This window comes from Arachis ipaensis, chromosome B08, assembly GCF_000816755.2.
Source record: "Arachis ipaensis cultivar K30076 chromosome B08, Araip1.1, whole genome shotgun sequence".
Taxonomy (NCBI): Eukaryota; Viridiplantae; Streptophyta; class Magnoliopsida; order Fabales; family Fabaceae; genus Arachis; species Arachis ipaensis.
The window spans coordinates 106,198,243-106,207,228 of record NC_029792.2 but is presented as its reverse complement, the minus strand read 5'-3'; the positions used below and the strand labels follow the sequence as shown (position 1 = coordinate 106,207,228).

Sequence of the window (8,986 nt, the reverse complement as noted above, 5' to 3'; positions counted from 1 at the left end):
TTAGTAAATACAAAACTAGCCAACAACTTCCAATTTAACCAACACTTAAGCCTTCCAACTCAAGTGTTTGCTCTTAAACAACCCCTATGTCAAGTTTAGGAATCTACTCCATTGACATGAATATAATACTTAGAAAAATATAAGAAGACATAATAAATTAATTAAAATAAAATAGAGATTGAAAATTAATTAAAAATAAAAGTAATCCTCTTCACTAACAATTCATGAAAATAATCCAATTAGAACTCTAAATAAAATAAATAAGGATATGGAAGAGTAAGGGACAAAGTAAACAAACTAGAATAATGTCTTCAACAGAGGTAATGATTCTTCAGTTTCCAAAAGCAAAAGCAATAACTAGGAATGTAAAGTGAACCTAGAGGGAAAGTAATCCTCTCTAAATTCAGATCTAAAAACCTAAAACTATCCTAATGTGAATGTCTAAGATGTGTGTGTGTGTGTCTTGAGTCTCTGCATGTTTCCTGGCTTTATTCTATGTTTCTGGGACAAAAACTTGGTCAAAACGTGGCCTGAAATTACCCCAGCATTTTCTGTTAATTCTGGAGATCGCGCAGGTCACGCGTACACGTCGTCCACGCGTTCGCGTCATTCAGTGGTTTTCCTTGTCACGCGTTTGCGTCGTCCATGCGCTCGCGTCATTCGTGCAGACTTCAATCCACGCGTTCGCGTCAGGCACGCGCTCGCGTCGCTGCGATTTTCTCCATTCCACGCGTTCGCGTGAGCCATGCGCTCGCGTCAGTGTTCGCTGGTGATCTCCTTAGTTTTTTGTGTACCTTCCATTTTTGCAAGCTTCTTCTCTATTTTCCAAGCCATCCCTGCCCTATGAAGCCTGAAACACTTAACACACGGATCACGGCATCGAATGGTATAAAGGAGAATTAAAATATACTAAGTAAAGATCTTTAGGAAGCAAGTTTTCAACTATAGAATAATACTAGGTAGGAATTATAAAATCATGCAATTAGTATGAATTAGTGGGTGAAGATTTGATGAAACCATTCAATTAAACACAAGATAAACCATAAAATAGTGGTTTATCAATATGGTATGTCGTAATTGGTGCTTGAAATTGACAAATCATTGACCAAGTCTAATGGTCATCAAGCCCAACTAATCAAGCCCACTACCATCAACACAATAACTCACAAGGATTAGATTCAAAGGGAGCAACGAAGATCACTAGTGATAGTTAGTTAGAAAGTGTATTTGATTATAATTTGAATTTTATTTGAATTTGTAATTTAGGATAGATTATAAATAGAATGAACCTTTGTAATGGAAACATTTTTTTCATTTTTTTCACACTTCACTTTCTACCTCTTTCACATTCTCATACTCATTTTATAATTCTTTGAGATATGAGTAGGTAATTCTCTCTTCATTGGGAAAAAGAATTTTGTTGAATTTCAATAGATTAATGTAATTAATTCTTCAACTTCAATTCATCTTTCAATTACTTTTTTAGAAAGAGTCTTCGTTTTTCATGAAAGATCTAAATCTATCGTAAGATAATTTAAATCCAAATTGGGTTTTATGATCACTTGAAAAAGTGAATTCATGAAATCAAGCTTGAAAACTCTTTCTCTCAATTCTCATTATTATGGATTTGGATTTACTAGGTGGCATTGAATCAATCCTATCTAGATTTTAAAGAATTGTGTGGTGATAAGTCAGAGAATATGTCTCATCTCTTCTCATGAGCAATTGATCAAGGAATTGGCAATTGATCAAATTAAGAGAAATTGAATTACCAAGAAATTAGAATTCAATTACTTATAATTTGTCAAGAAATCAATGATTACATGATTGAAGTGGAGATGAGAGCTATTGATCTTGAGAACTCAACATCTTTCTACCCCAATATCCTTCCCATCATTATCTTCTTATCTTACTTTAAAATTATCTTTAATTGATGCATTTACGTTGATTATTTACCTTACACTTTACTATTGCTTTTATTCACTTTAATTCTTGCCATTTACATTCTAATTATTTACATGCTTGCAATTTAACTTTCAGTCGTTTACATTCCCTTCATTTACATTCAAGACATTTATTACTTTCATTTACTTCTTTATCAAGTCATTTAAATTTCAGCTTATATTATCAATTGTTCATCATCCAAATTTGAATTGTCTAACTAGAATAATCAACTCACTACAAAAAATTCTGGTAAAAATGGCGGTTTTTTTGGTATTTACGGCGGTTTCGTAAAGCGACGTAATTCTGGATGCCATTCGGGTTATTACGGCGGTTTTCCGAAAATCTCCACAATTCCCTGTTAAAACGGTGGTTTTTGAATAGGTTAAAACAGTGGTTTTTGAACTGTCGTTATTTCCAGGGTTAAAATGGCGGTTCTTGGATAGGTTAAAATGGCGGTTTGAACCGCCATTATTACCCTGACAGAGTGGCATTTTGGTTGGTTAAAACGGCAGTTCAAACTGCCGTTATTTCCAGGATTAAAATGGCGGTTTTTGGATAGATTAAAAGGGCAGTTTGAACCGCCATTATTACCCTGACAGAGTGGCGTTTTGGTTGGTTAAAACGGCATTTTTGAACCACCATTTTTACCCTGACAGTAGCGTTTTGGTTGGTTAAAATGGCATTTTTGAACCGCCGTTTTACCCTGACAGTGACATTTTTTTCGTTTAAAAAAAAATATTTACTGTTATTTTATCGCGTTAAATAAATAATTTTGTGATTAAAATTTCACAATAGCAATAAATCATAATCTATAAATGAAATATTATATAACTCATAAACAAAATATTAATATAATATATAATTTTTTATTATTGAAAATCAAAAGTAATAACTCCTATACAAAACCTTGTCTTACTAAACTTACCAAAATACAAGCATTGCAATAAACACTAATCATTCAAATCTACCATCCAGTTCCCTAAACTATGTTAATATCTAATAATGTATTTAAACCATCTAATAAGTGCTGTTTTTACTACTTAGAATATGAATATACAAGACAAATAGCTTAGCTAAGTGATGATGAATAAGATTTGGAGGCCAAAAGTTTCCTCCTTTCGTAATTAACTTTAAAACAAGCCTGCCTTAGTTTCTTGGTCTCTTGTGTGAGTTTCATCCCGAAAACTTGTTCCAACATCTTTGTTTCTTACTCCATCTTGTAAAGAGAATCTGAGATAGAAAATGACTCAAGTTCAGAAAACGATCATATACTAAGTGTATATGTATACAAAAAAGATGGAATACGCTCTAATTATATATGGATATGAATGACATATGGAAAGCAGAAAAAAATAATTAAGATATATATATATATATATATACTGAAGCTAATTAAGCATATATATTATTGATCTTTTGGGTACATTATTATAAGGTGCAGGGATGAGAGAAAATCCAAAGAATGAAAGCACAAAGGAAAAGCACAAAGGGTATGAGATGAATGGCCTTTTCTCCTTGGGACTTATAATTAGACTTACCATTAATAAGATCGGTGATGCTCTCCTTCTTGCAATAATAATGCAGAGTACAGATTACTATTATGTATTACTGGCAATCTAACTGAAGCTGTAGTTGACAAATCAATGAAGAACTCACCAAAAGCTCTTGACACACTGGAAGATCTTTGCATATTTCTTTGGAGAGAAAAACTTCACTAACAAATATTTGTACATAAACTGATGATAAGGTGAATTCTTTTTTATATATAGAGCGTCAGGGAAATTGCAATTTGCATTCATTCAGCACAATGCATTTATTTAAAGTGAAATTGGAAATAACAAAATTGAGAGAAGCAGATACCTGGCAGCTTCAATCTCAGTATCAAAGAGGCCCAGATAAACGTACCTAATAAAATAAAATAAAATTGAGGGTAGCTTAGCAAAATAGATGAAATTGAAGGGGAGGGGGGGAAGAGGGGGCATACTTTTTGCCTAGAAATTGGCCCATACAAGCCTCCCATCTTCCACACTTGTGCAAGGTAACGCCTCTATATTTGGAACTTCCTCTTGGAAACCCAGTGCTTTGTCACCGAAGCACGTGCACAAATTCTTTCTTTGTCAAATTCATCATCTATTTATTATTTTACACAACACACCACCGTAATGTATCAAACTTGGAGAATAGAGATGCAAATCAAATGAATGAATTAATTAATTGATGAATCACCTACTTCAAGTCTTCTTCGTAGTCTTCTATGTTGAAGTTAATGTCAGCCTCCACTCCACGGAACTTAATTGCCACTCTATCATAAGCACCATCCAAAGCAGAAAAATGAATTAATACAAAAAGAAAGAAAGGTGAGGAGAGAGAAATATATATATGCTAGCTCGCTCACTCACCGAGCAGCTGCATGTGCGGTGTCAAATCCACCTGCACAAATTTTACCCAAACAAAATAGAACCAATTACTTCAGCCAGCATATTCATTATTGCAAGCATAGATGCAATAAAACAGTATCTTTGTGTATGCATCAGTTTATTGCCAGAAATTTTGGAGGAATTTGAAAGTTAAATAGAATGGAAAGTGGAAGCCAGTAAACTACTTGTCAGGGAACAACAAACCTGAATATGGTCATCAGGAAGTAAGACTTTCTGTGCATTTAGACATCTGCAGGTTGAAATATAACATGATTCCAGATATAGTGAAAGTTAAATCCAAGGATATAACAAATTAATAATATTGGAATAACCTTTCAAAAAGTTCTTTTGAATCTTTTAAATTGCAAGATGCTTGCAGGGTCAGAGCTAAAGATTCAGCTGTAATAACTAGACAACAAAATATATTTAAATGATTCCAATTTCTAAGAAGCAAAATAACAAAAACATAGAGTGCATTATTACTAAATGTTTTTCTTCTCCCTGTAATAGTTAATATCTTCTTCTTCTAGTGGTCGATCATCTCTCTCTCTCTCTCTCTCTCTCTCTCTCTCTCTCTCTCTTGCTTGGTGTCTCCGGCAACCCAAAGCAGCACGTGAACGAACTTCGATGGAGGATGCAGACGTGCACTCTTAGATGGATAATAATAAAAATTCCCGTGTTAATTGTTCATTACCCTGCAATCTTTGTTCTCTTATCTTTTCTGAAAATCCATTCATTTTAGATGGAAGGGGTGGTTAGAAGGATAGAATTTCTTGAAAAACAAAGGGATTTCCTTGGTCTGAAAGTATACAGTTAACCTTTATGTTAGAATTCTTCTCTTTCAGATATTTTCCTGCACCAGTGATGGTACCACCAGTACCTATCCCGCATACAAGCATGTCGACTTTTCCTAAACCAAGATATAAATAAGTACAAACTGAATGCCTAAACCAAGAAACCCAAAGAGATTGTAAACGAACTGAATGCAATATGACAAGAAATTGTAAGGCAAAATTAATTAAAAAATTAGAAGAGGTAGCATGTAATCATACACAAAAACCAGAAGACTAATGCACTAAAAATTGGATGCAAAATTTTGTTCCTACTAGTTCCTAAAAATAAGATAAGAATAACTATGCTTCATTAATTGCTTTTCTTTTATCTATTTTTTCTTTTGTGAGGATCACTTATCCCCCAAACCTCATGTCATTCTTCTGAGCTTTATTATATTCTTTTTATCAAAGTTAAACAGCAAAACTTTGTCAAAAACTTTTAAAGAACAGAGAGCAAGCTAAAAGGTAGCATTAGACACAGGGTTTGAATAATCTTTTTTGTTTCACCTATAAAAGAATAAATTTATTTAGGAAGTCAACAAATAGAAGTACGAAATATTGAATGAAAGAAAACTATTATAGAGTTTTACAACTATGTAACTCTACAAAAGTATTAAAATATTATACAAACTGCAGGGATAAAACACATAGCTAACCTTAAAACTTCTTATGTCTTTAGTCTTCCCAGGTTCTGGACTCACAGTTTCATGCCTCAACTTTCCTTTTTCTATAAGGTGAATTTTTCCATAGGGAATAAATTTACAAGATAGAACTCATCAAACTGACAAAATACACATCAACTTGTATTTTTCAAAAGTTGAGCATGTCAACTACTCTACATCAAAATTGTAAGAAAATTTTAAATTTAAATACCTACTGCACTAATTCTCCCACTTGATGCAAGGAATTGGCAAGAGCTGACTTTTCAACATTTGGAATTCTAATTAACGTCACTATTGCAATATAATTAGCATGACTAGTTCCTCTCAATTCTCTCACTTGCCGCTGTATAAGGCCCAAAAGCTTTACAAAAGAAAAAGTCCAATTAGTAATTCATGAACAACTAGAAAATCAGTATCAATAAAATAAGAAGATCAATATAGATGTATCAAAACTATGCTCTATTTAGCACATTTCATGGTTGTCATATTTCTATTGTAGAATATGCACAAGATCTTTTTCCCTTTTCTTTTGTATATTTTAAGTTTTCATGAAAGAATTATTTTGTAAGTGTAGGAGAAATCAAAGATAACTAGGGGTGGCAGTAGAACCCAAACCCGCGGGTACCCGTCCCTCCCCTACCCGATCGGGGCTGGTTTAAACCCGACCCGGAGCGGGGCGGGTTCATATCGGGGCAGGTAGTTGAACGGGGCGGGGCAAGGTCGGGTTCAGGATAAACCCACCCCTACCCGCCCCGGAGTGCACATATATAAATACATAATTTTTGGGATTAGGGTTCAGTCTTCATATCTCACCCACTGCCACTTACCTTTAGTTCCCAAATCCCAACCCTCAACTCACACCTCTGCAGACTTCATCTCTTCTCCAAGGACGCCGCCCTCTTCAGCTCTTTTCCAAGGCCGACCGCCTCTGCTCAGCTGCACCAGACCACCAGTCAGTCGCCGTCAAAGCTCGCCCATCACTGCAGCCGGCGGCGTCGTCACAGCCACCGTCGGTCACCTTATCGCTGTCCCTCATCGAGCTCACATCGGCGTCGCTCCCACTTTTCTTCTCAACGTCACTGTTCTCACCGTCACTATCCTCGCCGGCTCGCCTCTCCAGTCTGCGATCTCTGGTCTCTGCTCGCCTCTCCCTCATCGTCTTTCTGCTAACTGGTAAGCACTCCTCTCCGACTCTCTTCTTCAGTTTTTTTTAAGTTAATTTTTATGATTTATTTTTTATGTTAAAATAGTTAAATTAGACTCATAATATTATTTATGATTGTTGTTGATAGTTGATAATCTGATTTTGTGGTGTTGATGGTTGATTTTGTGATGTTAATTATTGATGCTTTGAATTTTGATTTTGTGTTGTTGATGTTTTAAATCTGTGAATCTAATTTTTTATTTTGTGTTGTTGATGTTTTAAATCTATAAATATGTAAATCTGATTTTTTATTCATCTCATCTGCAACAATTTTCCTTTTGGATGCAACACGCAGTTATGGATTATGCTGCTTTTCAGTTATAAATGAATAGGGCAAAACATATGGTGCTAAAGCTTTTTTTTTCATTTTCATAAGAAATATTACTTGAAACTACACTCCTAAAAGATTTCTTCAATGCTTTCCTGATCAAACTCCCATTTTTTTTAATTTAATTCTGCGTATTATTTTTATGATTATGTCTTGTTCATTATTTGTCTCATTCAATTGTGTTGATTTTCATTCCTTGCTTCGGCTTCAATTCTTTTCTGTCGTTCGTTTGATTTGTCCGTATTATTCCTATTATATCTCGTGATCTGATTAGCTTGTATTCAGCATGTTGTGTGGAAAATTGGATTATCATTGTTAAAAAAACATTGAAATTTCTCTGTTCTTAGTATGAATTTAATGTAAATGGATTTTCATTGTTAAAAAACATTGGAAGGACCTATTTTTTATTGTTTAAGAGAGCATGTAGTTTTCTTATTTGAAACACTGAACATTTAGCTTTTGAGTTGGAGCTGAAATGTGTCAGTATAATAATTGAAACTAATGAATTCTTTGTTGGATGTTAATTATAACTGAGATTTTTATTTTGAATGAATGGCAGAGATGGGTGAGGAGGTGAAAGCAATTGTTCCCGAGTCTGTGCTTAAGAAGCAGAAGAGGGAGGAGGAATGGGCCTTGAAGAAAAAGGAGGAGTTTAATGCTGCAAAGAAGAAGAGAGTTGAGAGCCGCAAGCTCATTTACAGGAGGGCAAAGCAATATGCAAAAGAATACCAGGAGCAGGTTGCATTTCACCTTAATATATTTTCCTTTTTCTCTATTTTAATGTTTGTTTCTGTTTCCTTTATTACTTAATATTTATTTATGTTAATTTTTTACATAATACTAATTAATTTATTAATTTCTACCTCTTTTGAATTTTAGGTTTGAATCTTGACCTTCAAACCTTTAATGATGATGAAGATATGAAAAGTGATCAAGAATAATGATTGAAGACTCTTTTGATGTAATTTCTTTATTATACTATTAAATTTGTAGTGATGAAACATTAATTTTTTTTTTAATTTCAAGTTATTTGACACTGTTGCTTCTGTTTGTATCTTAATTTATATATAAATGTGTAAAAATTAAAATGTTATTTAATTTTTATAGGGGCGGGACAGGTACCCGTGGGGCGGGTAGTAGTGGAGTGCAAGGACGGCAAGGCGGGGTCGGGTAGGGCAAAAATCCGTCCCTACCCGCCCCACTGCCACTCCTAAGCATCTCCAACGGGTTAAAAAATGGAGCTGAATTCCTATTATGTCAGAGAGAAAGAAGAGTTGGAACGTTGGAGTGGAGAGAAAATGAATTCCCTCACTAATTTCAAGAAGAGGGAGTCCCTTTGAATGGGGACTCTCATTATTCAATCAACACTTGTCATTTGACAAAGTAAGTAAAAAAAAATAAATTATTATATAAAATGTTAATTAATTAAATAATTATATTAAATAATTAATAATAATTAATTCAATAATATTTATAATAATTAATTATATTAAATAGTTATATCTTTATTTAATTAATAATTTATATTAATTATTTAAATAATAATTAATATAAATAATTATATTAAATCAATATTAAATATTATTTATATTATTATA

At 33.6% G+C, this 8,986-nt stretch overlaps 1 long non-coding RNA gene across 5 annotated transcripts in view; it reads right to left on the bottom strand.

Annotated features, from left to right (window-relative positions):
- Positions 2,791-8,986, bottom strand: part of LOC107614421 — a 22,926-nt gene continuing 16,730 nt past the window's right edge. For 2 of the 5 annotated variants that reach the window (XR_002352814.1, XR_001614421.2), the window contains 5 exons: positions 4,566-4,611; positions 4,344-4,374; positions 4,175-4,246; positions 3,929-4,074; positions 2,791-3,849 (listed from right to left, as the gene is read on the bottom strand). This is a non-coding gene — a long non-coding RNA (uncharacterized LOC107614421). Of the gene's footprint in view, positions 3,850-3,928; positions 4,075-4,170; positions 4,247-4,343; positions 4,375-4,565; positions 4,612-4,693; positions 6,218-8,986 lie in introns of all 5 variants that reach the window. The other 3 variants (XR_002352812.1, XR_002352811.1, XR_002352813.1) reach the window with 3 other exon arrangements.